General features: G+C 39.3%; 1 protein-coding gene across 11 annotated transcripts in view; it reads left to right on the forward strand.

Moving 5' to 3' along the window:
• LOC105224085 (cAMP-specific 3',5'-cyclic phosphodiesterase) overlaps window positions 1-17803 on the forward strand; it is a 686633-nt gene that overhangs the window by 478958 nt on the left and 189872 nt on the right. Inside the window, exon 1 of one of the 11 annotated variants that reach the window (XM_049456792.1) lies at window positions 15831-17125. The exons of 7 other annotated variants lie outside the window; for them this stretch is intronic. The gene's annotated coding sequence lies outside the window, so the exon portion shown is untranslated. Of the gene's footprint in view, window positions 1-15830; window positions 17126-17307; window positions 17707-17803 lie in introns of those variants that run through there. 3 more of the 11 variants (XM_049456793.1, XM_049456794.1, XM_049456791.1) reach the window with 3 other exon arrangements.

Here is a 17803-nt window from a genome sequence, read left to right on the forward strand (position 1 = left end):
GCTAGAGCTGTCGGCCCACAGCAACTAAGCTGCTGCTAGACGCAGCTGTGCACAATGATTCGAACGTGAAAGGTCTCCGAAAATGCATGCGTATGTGTGAAGGAATGTTGATGAAAATGAATTCCAAGTAAAACAAAAGCGGATCAACTTAAATGGAAACAAACACACACACACACACACCCACAGCGGTGAGCAAGCAGCCGTTGGAGCCTGCATGAGGAGACAAAAACCCGGATCGTAGACCGATGAACACTTCACTGCCGAAAGACAAGAATGTTGAAGTAGCCGAAAGACAAATAAAACAAAAGTAAAAAATAAGCAGAAAAAAAAAATAAAGTGAAAGCAAGACGGCAGCTGAATTGACACAAAACTACTGGCGAAGGCGGAAAAGACAATGCGGCCGACGCACAAGCACACACACAATGTGGTAAGATACTTGTATGTGTGTAACAAAGGTCATAAGCACGGAATGGGCGTCAATCCCTCGAGTGCAATAACAAATCCATTATTGTTTTCTGACTTGACAAAAGTTACCATTTAAAAGGGTGTAGGGTGTGCAGGAGGGCGGCATAGGTTCGTGGGTTTTAATAGACCAAAAAGACGTACTGCTGACAATGGCTGGGAGTGGCTGAATTATAAAAAAATACCCATCGCTGCTAAATATAAATTCATTCATGTATTTATTTGGCTTATAATATGAATTTTATTTGTAAGGCGATGAATTGTCAGGCGCAGCGAGTGATTTAAATATATTTAGACGAGTTCAATGCAACCTCTCTGCTTAACTCTTTTGTCGTTTTTGTTGTTTTTGGTAATGACAGAAATTGATAGTAAAAGTTCTCCAGGCATTTTCCGTTTCACATTAAGAATTTACAGACCATTAATTTGAGGGTTAATTAGAATTCAATGGTTTTTATTGTTGTTGAAAGCAGCGACCCACAGAGCTTTTACAATTTTTTTTATGCAAATAAAATTTTATTGCCATTTTGAAATTACGCAAATTGAGAGAATTGATGATGGTTTCTCCAAAAATATTTAGCGGAAACGATAATTTCAAAAATAGGAACAACTGTTGTTATTGAGCTTTTTTTAGAAATATGTTTAGATTTCGGCTGATATTTCATCTAAAAAATCTCGTGTTTTCGACTGTTGCGATAACACTACGGTAAAGTATACTGATATTGATGACTCAGAGTCCATAAAAAATCCAGCATCACTTAAATATCTGAAGAAAAAAACTTTCAGACAGAAACCGAACCTTCCGACACTTCCTCACATGGTGGCATAAAGTTTCACTCTTTTGTTAGGTGACCAAATTGAGTCTCAGCTCATATTCAGACTACTAGTTTTATGAAATTGATAAAAGAAGTAAATTCGCTGATTCAAGATATTATAAAAGCAAGTTTTAGTTTTGCCAAGACTTAATATATTTTTTCGTTTGGTGCCAATGTTTATTCAAACTATGTCCAAAGTGAAATCTTGAACAAATCTATGTTTGACACGATTATTTAATTTTTTTTTTTCGGCATGTGGCAACTCTCTTACAAAATGTATTCAAAGTGAAATCTTGCGCAGTTCTATGTTTGGCACGATTTTATAATTTTTCTTTTAATTTTTTTGTTAGGTGGCATCTCTCTTGCAAAATATGTACAACTTAAGCAGCAACTTTCTTTCAGAAAATGCTCAAGGTGAAATTCTGTGCAGTTTTATGTTTGGCAAGAGTTTATAATTTTTTTCTTTTAAATTTTTTCGTTAGGTGGCAACTCTTTTGCAAAATATGTCCAAAGTAGGTGGTAACTCTCTTACTCTCTTGTTTTCGATAGGTCTACTCTACTCCAAGTATGGCAACTCTTTTTCAAAATGTATCTAAAGTGAAATCTTGAACAATTCTAAAATTGGCTTAAATTTTGAAATAATAGGTGGCAACTCTCTTCCAAAAAATGACAAAAGTGAAATCCTACGCATTTTTGGCACAAGTTTTCTTTTAATATTTTTTCGGTAGGTGGCATCTCTCTTGCAAAATATGTTCAAACTAGGTGGCAATTCTCTTTAAAAATACGCCCAAGGTAAAATCCTGTGCAGTTCTATGTTTGGCACGAGTTTTTAAGTTGACTATTTTTTCCACAGCAAAATATGTTCAAAAGTTTTAAGTTTGGCTCAGTTTTTCTTTTTTTTTTAATTTTTTAATATTTTAGTTTTTTTATAGGTGGCAACTCTATTCCAAAATATGTTCAATGTAAACATTTTTCATTGAAGTATAGGCTTAAGCTTTTTTAGCACAAGCGTTACACACATTTTTATTGTATTGTATTGCCTTGTTTTTGGGTTGCCACCTTCACCAAAATTTGTTTTAAACACTTTGCGGAAACTTTACTGAAAAACAAAAACTACAGTAAAAGCTGCCACAATTGGTGTTAGTAAGTATCATAACTTTACTGTTTTTTCTGAGTTGCCATCTCATTCGATTTCGATATTTATCAAAATTATTGCATACGACATCAACCAGGGGAAGACCAGTTTTTTTCTCCAAAAGCTGAGTTTTCTAATCGAACCGTATATAATCTTACATATTAACGAGAAATCATTTTTGAAATTTCTGAATATAAATTAATAGGTGAATATTATTAATATAACCTTTGGAGACTTAATGGTAGTTTTCATTTGATCCACTGAATAAATTGCTTAAATTTTGAAATTAATAATGTAAATGTTTCAACCTGACTTGATACTACTTGCCGATAACATTCAAGATTATAAGTTAAGAAAAAATATCTCAAATTAAATCCCTCACATTCCCCTAAACATATTCTTTAAGAATTTTCCAGCTCTGCTCCCTAAAGTAGGCTACATATGCAAAATACTTCTTCTACTTAACTAATTGCTGTTGGTAAGGCCTTCAATGACCTTATTTTCCAGCAAACAACAAAAAATTAGATGCAAACTTAAATTCCCGCGACGCCTATTTTTCCGCTCCACTTGAAATTTTTACTTTTTCCTTTCGTTTATTTATCGTTGACATTTTGTTAATTCGAAATAGTCTACGACCCGCCACACTGGACCTATCCAACCTATTGTCATTGACCAGCGGGTGCGTAAGGCAATTCTACAAGTATATGTAAACAGTTGGCAACGCGTAGGCTTGTCTTTGCAGCAATTGTTTGCTTGCTTTATCATTTACATTTTGTGCATTCATTTCTTGTAGCGTTGCGCCCCCAAAAGTAAGCACAAGCAGCGAGCGTCAAACAACGCCATTAAACTTAAATGCGGTCTAATGTGCGTCCCGCCGCTGGTTTAAGGCGTCCCTCGGCGACGTTTTGTGTTTGCGTAAACACGTCTTTCTCCGCAAGTCAAGCGTGTGCGCCTAAATGTAGGCAACCACATGTGTAGTAGACACGGCTGAAGACAAATATCTGTGAATGTACATATATATGTATGCATGTTTTTCGTGTGTGTGTATGTGTGAGTCTGCACATCTTGAAAACGTACAATTTTTAAATGAAATTTCCTTTTGTCAAACACTTCAATTTCTACGCTTTGTTCACTTTTCACACACACACACACATAGACACACTTCCATACAATTTGCCTACATTTTATTCACACGCTTCCCCCAGCCAAATGCATATATACATATGTATGTATGTATTGCGCTTATATCTATTTTGAACGCTCGCTGCTGTAGCTTGGCTTGTTGTTGCTAACCTTTTCAAGCGCAATTTCCGTACTTTGGCCTTTCCTCGCACCGACACCGTTAAGCCTTCACAGCAGGCATAGCCAGCGCGCAACGCTTTACGCTCCACACGCCTCACCTTGATAAGCAGCAGCAGCAGCAGCGTAAGTACGCAACTCATTGCCAACATCCTCGTCATCAGCACACACACACACTAGCGCGCGCTGCATGGCGTCGCGTATACATGTGTGTGTGTGTCTTTCTTTTCAGCTCCTGTATACACACTCACTTGTGCGCTCGCTCTCTTATCTTGCTACTTTCTCACACATTTATTTTTTGTTTTATTGTATGTTCGCCATTTGTGTGTGTGTGTGTGGCCAACATCCGTCGTTGGTTCGCAGCTCGTGTCCTGTTGGCAGTCAGCTGCTGCTGTTGCGCGGTTACTGCACTTCCGCCTCTGTTAACTCTCACACTGGTGTTCTCTTCGAACTTTTAACTCTACACATACACATATATGGTATATATTTACTCCGCTTTATTGTGTTCGTTCACACTGTACTCGTTAATCATGGCGCTTCGAAGCGTAGAAATGTGTTAGCGTGCTGGTTGAGCATTGAGCAGATTGATAAAACTGCACGTACGCACTTGTACACTCTAATGTATGTATGTATTTATTTATTTTTAAGATTAGGGTAGGTCGTTTCGCTGAGAGTTTAAAATTTTTATATAGATAGTAAATATGAACTCAAATGAGCGAAAAACAGTAAGTCTTTGTTCATTATTTTAAAACTTTTAAATAATTCTTTCAAACCTATGTCGCTCCCCTCAAAGTAATCTCTTTTGGCAATACACTTGTGTCAACGCTTTTTCCAATTCTCGAAGTAGCTGTTAAAGCCAGTTAACAGAATAGCCTTCAATTCCCGTAGCGATTCAAGTTTAATGGACACAATTGACTCAAACCGATTTCAACGGAGCGTTCGTTTAGGTTTGCTAAATACCTAAAAGTCACACAGAGCTAAATCAGGCGAACACAGTGGTTGCGGCACCCTGTTGGTTAGAAATTTGCCGAAAGACTCACGAAGATCAATGCGGTCTGCGACGGAGCATTACCGTGTTGCAAAATCCAAGAGTTGTCGGCTCGTAATTCCGGCCTTTTTCTACGAATAGCTTTGCACAACCGACGTATGACGCATAATACTCATATAATATTCCTTGTTGACAGCTTAGCCGGTCGGAAGGAATTCGGAGTATACCACACATCGCTAAGCGAAGAAGAAAGCTGTTAAAATAACCTTTATTTTTGACCTACTTTTACGTGGGTTTGCTTCGGTTCCCCACAGCATTCGACCAATTGGTCATCTGTTTCCGGGTTGTAAACATAGATCCAAGACTCGTTAGTAAGAATGAGTTTCATGACATCTTGGTAGTTGGAAATCATTGTTCCACAGCTGTTAACGTGAAGCTGATATTTGAAAAAAATTGGCTGATTTTGCAACTAGTCGTGCTTTCACTTTTCTTAAACCCAAATGATCTTTCAAAATGCTGTTTACTGATCCTTCCAACGATGTCAGTTAGATCTCTGACTATTAATCGTTGATTCTAAAGTACGATTCCCTTATTTTATTGACGTGTTGATCATCAGTTATTGTTGATGTCCGTCCTAGACGTGTTCCGTCATCAACGCGATCTCGACCATCTTTGTACAATTTGTGGCAATCAAAAACACTTGGCCTCTTTTAACATTCTGAACGTTTCGGCACTAGAAATTTAATTCGGCACACAAAATTTAGTAGAAGTTTTTGGTTGAAGAATTTCACTCATCGTAAATCAAAATAGTTTAAGTCCGGTTATTCTAGCAGGCTAATGAGCCACCACAGATCAGTTTCAGTCTTTTACGAACCAGATGTAGATTCATTACAAAGTCCGTGAGTAGTATTCATAAGATGTTTGCGCTTGACGCGAAGTTCAATGGCCTCTTGAAGCTCACTAACGATACATCTTTCAGTATCTCACACCGTGTTAATCCCAAATACTTAAAGCGGAGCCTTTCCGATGCAGGACAAAGACGCAGGAGATGCTCGAATGCTTCCATGTTGCCTTGCTGTTAACACTTTCTGAAGCCTTTTCGATCTATCAGCTCCATTATGCAGGTGTAAGTTGCCATGAGACTGTGACCAGTGAGTATTCCAATCGTCTTCCTACAGTCCCTGCTATCGACCGCCAGTAGGATCTTGGTATATTTACGATTTTACACATGACTTTTGCAGTTTTACGCCCAAGTAAATCGTTCGTTACGTTTCTATTTGTCTTGTCGAGATCGTCGTATAGACAATACAAGGGTTTTCCATTTTTAAACAGGTTTTCCGGTGACAGCCGTACACCGCTCTTGGTATTCTCATCCACTATCTTATTGCCAATGCGACCTTTGTGTACTGGCAGCCAGCAGAAGTGAAGGCGCTTAATTTTGACGATAATCGCCGGCATGCGAAATGAGGTTAAAGCCAAGTTCGCTACTTGACTGAATTATGCCAAACTCTGGACAGCATATCCCAGCACCATTTCCGAGCCACCGTTAGGTTAGATTAATCTAGATGGCTGATCAAAAATCGCACGTGGGCTACTATATGTAGTCCTTTGTGAGGTTATAGAAAAGAAGAACTCCTGTCGATCTTGTTTCAATAGGATTTTGCAACAGCGCATGTACCGATGGGGGCCCAGTGCTGTCCAAGCTTCCGCGAAGTCCAGTTTTCTAATAATAAGATACGGTAGCACCGACCTGCTGCCACTCCACCGATAGCAGTTCTAGAATCCTTTTTCTTGCTAGTTCATCAGCTTTACAGTTTTCTGCGATTCCGCTATGGCCTGGCACCTAGAAAGACACTCGATGCTACTGATAGCGAGGTTAGGTACTCTTTAACCAGCCCTAAACACACTGTTAGTGAGTTCAAGGCTAGTATCGCCGCTCTACTATCTGAGTGAATGGTCACTTCTCTAAAGGAGGCTCCTCCGGAGCAGTAAATCTGCTGCAACCTTAGTGGCTGCAGCCTCGGCCTAGAAGATAGTGCAATAGTCAAGAAGTTTAAAACTGAAGTTGATAGAGAGCTCCTGACAGTAAACCCCTCCACCAACTTTCTTCTGAAGCTTTGACCCACCCGTGACTGAGGTTTTCCGAGTGTTCTGACCAGTCAACGTACAAATAGTTAATATGTATTTTTCTGTGTTTTCAATAAACCTTCTTTCCTCATTAAAAGGTGGGAGCTAAGCCCGGTGGTTCTACATGTAAATTCTCCTACAGTTAGTAGACTGATTCTAAAACCTGTTCACAACACTATTGCCCCGTAGAGCAGAACTGATCTTACAATCGCTGTGAAGCACCTGTACATGAGAGAGGAAGAAAGGTCTCAGGTTGGGCCGAGCATCTATCCACACGCATATAAGGCATTGCTGGTCTTTCTGGCTCCTTCATTCATATTGTGCTTCCAGAGTAGTTTTTTGTTCAAGACTACCCCAAGGCGTTTTTTGCCGTTCTTGAGGGAGAGAGAGTTGTGTCCCATTTATCAAAGGGAGTGGAAGCAAACAGACCCATTTTTTTAGATTTAACCTCAGACCCGCTTGCGACACTCAATTTTGGATTGTCTATAGAGTGTTGGTCATCGTAATGCTAACGGTATGTAGGCATCCTTCAGCTGGCGTCTACTATGCCTCGGTGCCGAAACTAGATGAAGTCTGTTAACAAGCCACCTAGCCACCCTCCAAATAGAATGCACTCCTCCAATTCAACCACATACAAACACAATTTCGCTACGTGTATAATAAAATCACAGTTCAATCCATTGAAGTGAACTGTGTGCCCGAGTAATTGAATTCCTGCCACAAGCAATTTCGCAAATAATTCATAAAACCTAAACCACCTGCACGTTTACAGACGACAAATGATTACCTGCCACACAATACGGCAACTAAAGTGTTTAGTCGAACACGGCGGCCAACAACGAGTACGTTTCAATTTCAATGCAAACGCCAAACGCAAGGAAGATAATTTACGGTTACTTTAAAAATAGTTTTACGCCCAGCGTGGCATGCAACAAGCCGTCCGGGCCCAGCCCAGCCTAGCCTGCTGCCACCAACTACACATCGCATTACACTTACTACGGTGTATAGTATGTGTGTGGCTGCAGCACAGGCGGGCGGTGCCCATATAAGTGGCATAATAAAATAAAAATAGTGCAACAATGCAACATTGCAACCATGGCTGACGTGCCGCACCAAATGCACGGCAGTGATTTGCCCATGGTAACGATAATATGCTGTGCGGCTATTATTTGTATGCACACGCGTCACTAGTGGTCACAACAACAACAACAGCAACACCAACATGCAATCAATATGGCTGCAACCATTATTTGTGTGTGTGTGTGTGAGTTTGGAAAATAGTGCCGTTGCCATTAGGAGTGACGACGATTGCGAGCTGCCACAGAACAGCAACTCACCGACCATACAGCACCAACACACTGCCATGCCAGCACACTCACACACACGCCCACAAATGCAGGCACATACGTAGTTCTAACTGCTTCTGTTTTACGGCTAAATTAAATTATTATTCCGCTGACACTTTGTTGCCTTGTCGTTATCACTTAATGTGCGCCAGCTGCAACACATATCCGCATTGCATGTGTATGTGGCTTAATGTCCGTCGCTGTATGTGTATGTGTGCCAGTGCATTTGCCGTTCTAGTACATAGTAAATTCGTCGTTCGCAGCTCGTTTGTAATCGTCACGTTGCTGGCAGTTCTCCGACTGTTGGGAATGTCATTGCTTGGCTGTTGTTGTTATTGTTGTTGTTATTATTCTATTTTACAGGCTCATTGCATGTTGTCACTCTAAGTGCTACTCGAACACCCACATGCATTTATGCATGGATTTAGTGTAGTGCACCCTTTAGGAAAATCCTTTGAGAGAGTTCTAATGAATTTGAAACTAGTCGTGTAACTAGTTTGGTGTTTTCATGAATAATCAACATCAAATACTTCTAGTTCGGTTTTAGTGAATTTGGACTAGACGCGTAATTAGTTCCCGTAGCGACCGATAGCCGAGCTTGTGTACTGGCTTTGAGCTCGCTGACTTATCAAGAAGTACATGACCTCATTAGCAATACCTTCAGACTTTATTCCAGTCCGAGGAGAAAAGGCATCCCGTCTAAGCAATCTCGGCGGCTTTGAAGTTTCCGACGATCCCGCTGTGACCGGGAACTCCCAAGTCTAATATAGGTGATATGAAAGATATTTTACTTAGGAGTTCCCAGTCAAAGCGTAATCGGCGGAAACTGCAAAGCCGCCGAGCTTGCTTAGGCGAGTGGTCTTTCTCCAATTTCATCTGATTGGAAACGAGTCAGTTTTCCAGTGTCTTTTTGCATTCTAGTCCTAGAATCTTTTACGCACAGTGAGCTCAGAAAGCACTGTTCAAAAACTAGTATTTTAGCGTCTTCGAGCTCCTTCCGGCCTAGAATGAGCCGCACTTTATCCAATTTCATTGAATGAGAAATGAGTCAGTTTTTCAATATCCTCTTGCATTCTAGTGTTAGAGCCTTGGACCTTCAAGCGCTGATCAACAAACAAAACTTTTGTCTCTTCGAAATATTTCCGGCCTAGAGATCCTCTTAACTCACTATCCAATATATACGCTAGCGGAGCGATTAAATATTCAATCGGATGCTCTTTACCAAATCTGCATGGAGAAGGCGAGTTGAAGTCACCTTGTCATTGGCTCCTCTATTACCCGGCTTTTACCAGACGGATATTGAAATATCTCAGAAGACATACCTTTCTCGAAACTAGTGAAATTACTGGGTTTCATATTAATCGTCTCAATAAATTTGTGGTAAGCTCAGAACACCTCGTTGATCTATGAGGATCAAGTGATTAACTTTTGAGAGTTTTTGGATAACACAAAGGACGAATATCTGTCTTATCAGATTCATCGATCTTGGATCAAACCTACGACCTAACCTAACTTATTTGTAGTACAACTAAATCTGAAAATATGACCGACCAACGGACTGCGTCTGGAAAACGTTTTTGCTGGTTCTTTCTCTAACAACGTTCTTTGATATGAACAACCTTCTACGGCAGGAAGGTTGATAAGGTTTCTCAACAAGAATGAAGGATAGTCTATAAATGTCATTATCTTGATATTGTTCATTCAGTTTGAAGGAAAGCAGAGTTGGTCGTGTATGGTGGAAGATAATTTCTCAACTCAATAAATTTTCCATATAAGTACTGGATTTTGATCGATCAGTTTGTATGACAGCTTTATCTTGTATGGATCCTATATATATTCTATCGATATCTCAAAAGCTAAGGTTATGACCTCCGACGTTTCCTCTTTTGTGTTGCTATCCAGTGCATAATTACCGAGAATTTAAAGAGCTTGAAGCTTCCTAACTATATTTCTACTTAAAAAATAAGAGATTGGAGTGACATTGCCCAAAATTTTCCTACAGGGCGTATGCAGTAGTATTTGTGTGCGCAATATAATATGTGTCTATGACAAAATGTGTGATATTATCTAAATATACACCTAATATATGTATTTTTATAGAAATTTGCCGAAGCATGCAATTTTCTAACTGTTAGTCGCACCTGCTGCACTTTAAACCATTGCTGCTATTCACACTATACTCGTATATAAAAGTGTGGAATTAGATTATATGTGTTTGATAACTTTTTAATGGTTTAAGACTCAGCATGAATTTAAGCAATTAGAAAAATAAATAATTTAGAATCACTTTGAAGAAAAAAAATAAAAATGCTATTATTCACTGTCTACTTTTTTAAATCGCTTTAGAAAGTCAACTCACAGGAAGATACGCTCTTTCGAACTTATCCATTTTATTCCATTAGAGAGTGTTTTCCCCTTTTAAGTATTTTCCTCTTTTAAAGCTATCCATGAAAGGCAAGTCACAGCAATATCCAGTCTATGTAGACATTTTCTATAAAAATCTGATTTTTTCAACTTATTACTCAACAAAGTTGAAACAATTTAAGTGATCCTCCACGGGTTTCGGTACTTTTCTGAAGTGCATAAAGTGCGTTTGGCAAGTTTTACGATGAGTTAAATTATTCAACAAAGAAGTTTTGGGTACAGAATAAAAAATGTCTGGTGCTGAAACATACAGAATGTTGGAAAAGGCCTTCGGTGATAATTGTTTGTCGCGAGCAAGTGTTTTTGATTGGCACAAATTGTTCAGAAAGAGTCAAGAACGCGTTGACGCCGAACCACATCCTGGACGGCAATCAACATCAACTCATGATCAACACGTCAACAAAACTAAGAAATTGGTGCTTGAGAATCGACGCTTAACTGTCAGAGATCTTACTGGCATTGTAAGAATATCGGAACGATCATTGAAAGTCGTTTTAAAGGATCATTTGGGGCTAAGGCTAATTGAAGCACGATTGGTTCCAAAATCACTAAATTTTTTTCCAAAAACCACGTCGCATTAACGTCTGTAAAACAGAGCTTTCTGACTACCAGGATGTACTGAAATACATTATTACTGACGCTGAGTATTGAATCTTTGCCTACGCCTCAGAAACTGACGATCAATCGGCCAAATATTGTAGCAAAGGTGAGCCGAAGCCGAAAAAGCCACGTCAAAGTGGGTCAAATGAGGTTATGTTGACAGTTCTCTTCGATTATTGAGTCATGGTGCACTCCAAATTCATTCCGACCGTCTAAACTGTTAACAAAAATTCAAAAATCAATTTATTTTTTCAAAATAGTCTCTTTCTGCTTCAATACAGCTTTTTGCACAGTCCAAAAGCATGTCGAACGAGTGTTCTAACTCGCTGGCCGGTATGGCCGCTAGTATGCCGGTGCATGCCTTTTGAATAGCCTGTACGTCTGCATAACGCTTTCCTTTCATGGGGAACAAACTCTCCTTAAGTAATTCCTCGCACGTCCCATCGAATTCACACGTCTTGATGTTCAGTATATTGGACTCGAAACCACGCTACATAAACTGTTAAGCGCTCTTGGAAACAACAGCTAAGGCAGTTACCTCGAAATAGTATCACCAACGATCGAAGAGTTCTATATTTTTGTTGCAACAGTCTCAAAACGACATGTTTCCTACGTCTACCACTGAATAGTATCGATGACGGCGATCTACTATAAGTCGAAACTACTAAAACAACTGCAACAAGCAAACCTGTAAATTCAGTGCTAGCCACATTGCGGCATGACCTTGCTTATAAGAGAGTTCTTAACTAAAACCAAGGAAACGAAGGGCTGACCACATTTTACCACCCGACTTTCAATTTGAACTACACACACATACTCACACACACACACACACATTTAATAAGCGAATATTAAAACTATTTATGTACTTTTGTGCATATTAAGTCGAAATTTGTTTGTCTATATGTGTGGAGCTGGCTCCCAAGGCGTGCAAAGTGTCTAAAAATAAATGTTGTATGTTTAAAACTTTTACATTAACAACAACAACACCACCAAACAAGCAAACAATTGATTGCGTGAGCGAGCGCAAAATTCCAAAGGTTAAAATTGCAGACGTAAAAATAGCTGAAGAACAACAAAAAAGCGAAAGCAACAACAACAACAGTGCGAATGGCGCAATGCTAAATGAAGTTATGACGTCTGTTTCTGTTTCTGTTTCTGCTTCTTGGTGGCCACATAAAAGTGAAAGTGCACCACATGCAACAAAGTGTTGCTAAGCATAAAACAACAACACCAACTGTGCGTGGCGCTGATGCTTGTTGTTATTGTTGTTGCTTAGTTGCATGCAACTATAAACCGCATTTCGCTGTGCTAATGACGACAAACGTTTGCAATTTCCTTTGCATTTTTTGCTTTCGGTTTCGATTTTACTGTTGTTGTTTTTGTTGCTTGTTTTTTGTTTCGGTTTCATTTTTATTGTTGTCTTTGCAGTTTTGCTGCCTTTCTCGGTTTTTGTTGCTTGTTTTGCGCGATAAAGTTTCATTAGTTTGAATTTTAATTACAGCGTCAAGTGTATGTTTTGCTTAAATACCCGTTCTCTATGCACACTCCTCCGTCCATCCGTCCGTCCGTGCGTCCGTATTGCATTGTTGCGCTCGCGGCGTTGGCGCAATGCTGTATTAATTTTAATTGGCGTAACTGAATTTATGAAGGCAAAACATGCTATTTTTTACGTGCAAAATACTTGTTCACAGCAAAAATTATTTTTAACGGAACCTGCTTTTTAAAGCTGTTGTGGGCAGACAAAGTTGTCTTCGCCGAAAATAAAAATTTCTTCAACAGGCTTAGGATCGCATTCAAATGCAAATGTATCCTCCACAAATTATAAAGTTGCTTTAACAGTATCCTATACAGTCTTTATTTTCACCCTTGGCGCCTAAAGGTATACTACAAATAAAATTTTTGAAGCAAATATGTCTACCGGCTAAAGATATACTACGAAAAACATTTCTAAGTAAATACAAACTACACACTAGTTGTCTAAATAGACCTTCTTCAAAAGTAGTCATCGGAATTCCATTAACTTAAAACGTGTCGGTATAAATCTAGGATATATTATACAGAGTACATATATGAGATATTAACACTGTAACGTTTTTATCGCTTAAACATTTTTTCATGATTAGTTAAGTTATGTAGTCGACACCAACAGGAATCTCGCTTGAAGATCTTAGGATGCCTGTCCGTTACGTTACATAAAACACCTATACAATAGACCTTAGCGCTTTGAGCTAATTGCATTTTTGCTGAGACGACAGGTTCCTGGTTCACCAATGGTAAGACTGCCGAGATGTTTCAACTTGAGTCTCGCAACGGCTGGATATTTCCACTTTACTCTCTTTCATATATACAACTTTGACAAGTAGAGTACATCAAGATTTTTAGCCTCACCTTATGATTGTATATCGAATAATCTCTAGTAAGAACCCGAACGATTGCGGCAAGATGGACTTTGTTGAGGGCAGTAGCTAAGATAATCTCGGGCGTTATACTCTAGGCCAAAATGATCTTGCAGTCGCACAGGAGCACGTCGTCAACCAACACCTGCTGAGCGAATGCGAGTTCTATTGATTAAATCCTAGAACGCGAGATGCCAATGAAGTTCCAACTCGGTCTCATACTATTGTGAGCGGACAAAATAATTTGGTGATGAAGTAGAGAATTTGATGCTATGTCTAGTGAGAACAGACTCCTTGACAACTTTGAGTGCACAGATAGCGAGCTCAGCGCTGAAATGGCTGCTATACTGTCGGGGTGAATGCTCACCTCCCTGAAAGAGGCGGCATTTCGCATCTTTATGCGTACCGCCACATTAATAGTAGCCATTTCTGCCTGAAAATACTATAAAGTTTCTTTAGTCTAAAACTAAGTTTGACGAGAACTTCTTACAAAAAACTTCTTCTCCAATAATCCCTCTCAGTTTCGACCAATCCGGAGAGTATATCCTGCTCCTTTTTATAGGAACTTCTCCCTATCCAAATATCCCTAGACAGTATATGAACAGCGAAACAGTGATTCGAGTATTGAGGAATTCAATTGAAAGAGGAGAAAATTTCGGCCCCTTCATATAGCCAGTTTCTTCCTAATTTTGTTTAGTAATCTTAGAGGTTCTGAGCTTTGTCACATATCAATAAATACAATAAAATAAAAGAACTCAAACTACAATTGTTCAGATGCGGATGGTGCAGCCTTTCTCGAGAAGTTTACGTCTAAATTCTACAAATAAGTCATTATTAGTGACTTTTCAAAATTTTTGAACAGCCAAAGTCAGAAGAAACTCAATAAAAAAGGTTAAATTTTGAATAGTACTCAATTAGTAACATTCATGAAAAATTTAGAAAATCTATAATTTTGGTTTGTGAAGTTATAATAAATTGTATTTTTAATATTAAATATTTTAATATTTTTAATTTCAAAACTTTTTAAAATTCCTTGTTTTTAGTAATGTAATGTTTCTCCTAGTCTTATTTTTCCTTGAATATCATATCTATAAATAGCAGTGCTTTGTTTTACCCCCTGAAGTTGCCATCATGTTTCATTTACTTCATTTCACAGCCAAACAGCTTTCAATGGCACAATATATCGCTAGAAAATTCAATATTTCACAGTAAACAAGCCAAGCGTATCGGATGCAACTGTGCAAGCAAACTCTCAAACAATGCACGAGCGTGTATTATTTAACCCGTAAACGCCTCGTTGTACTCGTAAAAAATAAATTGAATAAACACTCGTGAACAATTGCATTTGGTAGAAGGGGAGATATAATGATATATACTTATACATATAATTCGATAAGAAATGCATATGGAAACGTTCAACAGTTGATAAAAAATGGAGTAGAATATATTAGAGAGAGACAAAAAAGAGAAAACAGCTTAAATGATTCATAAATTATTTTAGAATGAAGACAATGTGTATATGAGTGTTGCCAGCTTATTTATTTATTGTATTTTCAACCATGCACAAAAGCAAACAAAAAGTTATTTTTTTTTTCACTTAATTTTCGGTTTTTGGTTACTTTTGGAAACTCAATTTTTTATATTCCTATTAGCGCCAAGCGTGTTCAAAGCCAATTGAAGATACCAAGTATAGCCAGGACCTCCTCCACCTGAGTTTTCCAACAGAGTAAAGGCCTTTCTCTGCTTCTGGAATACTCTCAGAGCTGGAGTGTTTTAATCCATTCGGACGACATAACCTAGCCAATCTCACGTCCAAAAATTCTCGAAATCTGACCGTGCTTTACAAGTTTCCAGAAACATGTGGACCTATAGCTGATTTTTTACCAAAAATACCGGTAAAACTCTGAGGTTGATAAATGAAATTCAGAGAGAATATTTTCTTTCCCACATTTACTTAATATACGAATTTCAAACCGGTTGATTTTATTGCTTAAATGGGATGATAGAATTCTCTTACAGATTACAGATTACTTTCTCAAAATAAAAGCTATTACAACAAAAATCTCTTAAAAACTTTTTATCATGTGGCATCATTACAAATTATGAAGAGAGTAAATAAAATAGTATAAAAATTATTAAAGATAAACTGTTGGCGATACGAGTCAGCAACTTACATACTTAAAAGCTTACATATAGCCAAGAGAGAGAGAGAGAGAGAAAAAAAGAGAGCGCACATGCGAATAACCAGCAGCAGAAATAATTTTTCTTAACTTGCGCTAACATTAGGTGGAAAACTGTCTAAGGCAGGGGGCAGAGCGACCCGCTAATGTGGGTGGGCGCTCCCAAGCAGGTGTTGAGCCAAACAGTTAATGTTCCAGTAACAGCAAGCACAACACAAGGGCCACCAACGAGTTACATGCGATTCAACATGCTCTGTTAATGTTAACTCAGTCGTACACTGTTAATATTAACTCACTCGTATACTGTTAATGTTAATTCACTTGCACTTTGTTAATGTTAACTCACTCGCCCAATGTTATGCTACGAACGGGTGGCTGGCTGTTAATATGCAGCTGCTGCCGCTACACTTCATAATTTCTGCTATTATACTTTTTATTACTTTGCTATTGTATTTATTAGTGTGCTGCGCATATGATGAAGCTGCTGCTGCGACTGCGACTGCTGCTGTTCATTGTGCGCCCGATGTTTATCAGCAGCGAAATGAGCGAACTCCAGCAGCAGCAGCAGTAGCGGTAGCTGTGACAAAAATAAACGCATTCAAATACATATTTATATAGCAGTGTGTATGCAAACAGACAATCGGTTGTCTTCGCTTTTTTAACACACGATTGTCATGTGTCAGTGCACGACGATGGCGATGGCGATGGCGAGTGAGTGCGTGTTTGTCACTTCGTGCTGTGAATATAGGGTGCTTATGAATGAGGGTTGTTAGCGCCGGCAGTTTGTTGTTTGGGTGCGGTGCAGAGTGGGAGGCGTAGCGGCTGGTTGGTTGATGGGTTAGTTGGTAGTTAGCAGGCCAGCATACACTCTTTCGTCACAATTTGCGCCACTTAAAAGCTTTTGTTTTGCTGCTGCTCCCACTTTAGCTGCTGTTCAAATAGGCATTGAGGCCTCCACCGACCAACCGACCGACCGACCCCCAACCAACCAACTCTGCTATGCTCTGCTGCTCAGCACAGTCGCAGCTGTTTTGGTTTTTCTGCTCCATGCTTCTGCCTCTTCTACTTCGGGTTCGTTATAGTGGCTGCTGTCACTGTCCGCGTCGCCGTCACCGTCGTCGCCACAGCTGCTGCTGCATACTGCCTACTTACTTAGTCGCTACTACTATTTTTGCTCACAGCATAGTACATACGGCGCACTTTCGCCATTTGGCCAATTCTGCCGATTCAGTACGATTTCATTCAGACGCTGGCACAGTCGTCGGTCAGACAGTCGAATCAGTGGTGTGTGTATGTGTAGTAGCAGACTGTGCTGCCTGTGTTTTACTTATTATCTCCACTCTTAGCTAACTGGTGTGTAGTACGGCGGTTAAGCAGCACTTAATTTATAGACGCTACTAAGATGCGTTTGTTAAATAGCTGGCTGGTAGCTAGCTAGCTGTAAAAGCTAAACTCGAAACCGGGCGAGCGTGTCTAAGCTGTTATTGAGCGCGTCGTCAGCTGTGTGCGTGCGTGTGTGTATGTGCGTGTTTTGTTTAAATTTTATATATTTACTCATACAACTAACTGCTCGCTTGCGACAACATCCCATTTGTTGTTGATTATATTTTATGTTTGTTGTTGTGCGCTGCTTGGAAGTTTGTTATTGTTTTTGTTGGCGAGCGTAGCGCAGCGCAGCGTCCACAAAGAAGCTGTGCATGCCAAAATCGGCCGGAGCAGTTGTGTAGCAGACGCTGTGTGAGCGTTCGTACGCGCGCGCTTGTGTAGAGCCGAATAATAAATAAAAGATAAAATCAGCAGCCGTGTTATTAAAACGAAGTGAAAAATTTTCAAGTTGTAGAGAAAAATGTGAAAATTCTGCGTGTAAAGTGAGTGAAAATCTCCAAGGAGAGTGCGTGGCTGAAAATGTGAAATAAATATAGTAAATACCTCATGTAAAGTGTTTATAGTTTGCTGCAAAAAATTTGTCGAAATCATAAACTATATCGTGGTAGTCTGCGTCGAAGTGCTCGCCGTCTGGACTTGGTCCCC

This window comes from Bactrocera dorsalis, chromosome 4, assembly GCF_023373825.1.
Source record: "Bactrocera dorsalis isolate Fly_Bdor chromosome 4, ASM2337382v1, whole genome shotgun sequence".
Lineage (NCBI taxonomy): Eukaryota > Metazoa > Arthropoda > Insecta > Diptera > Tephritidae > Bactrocera > Bactrocera dorsalis.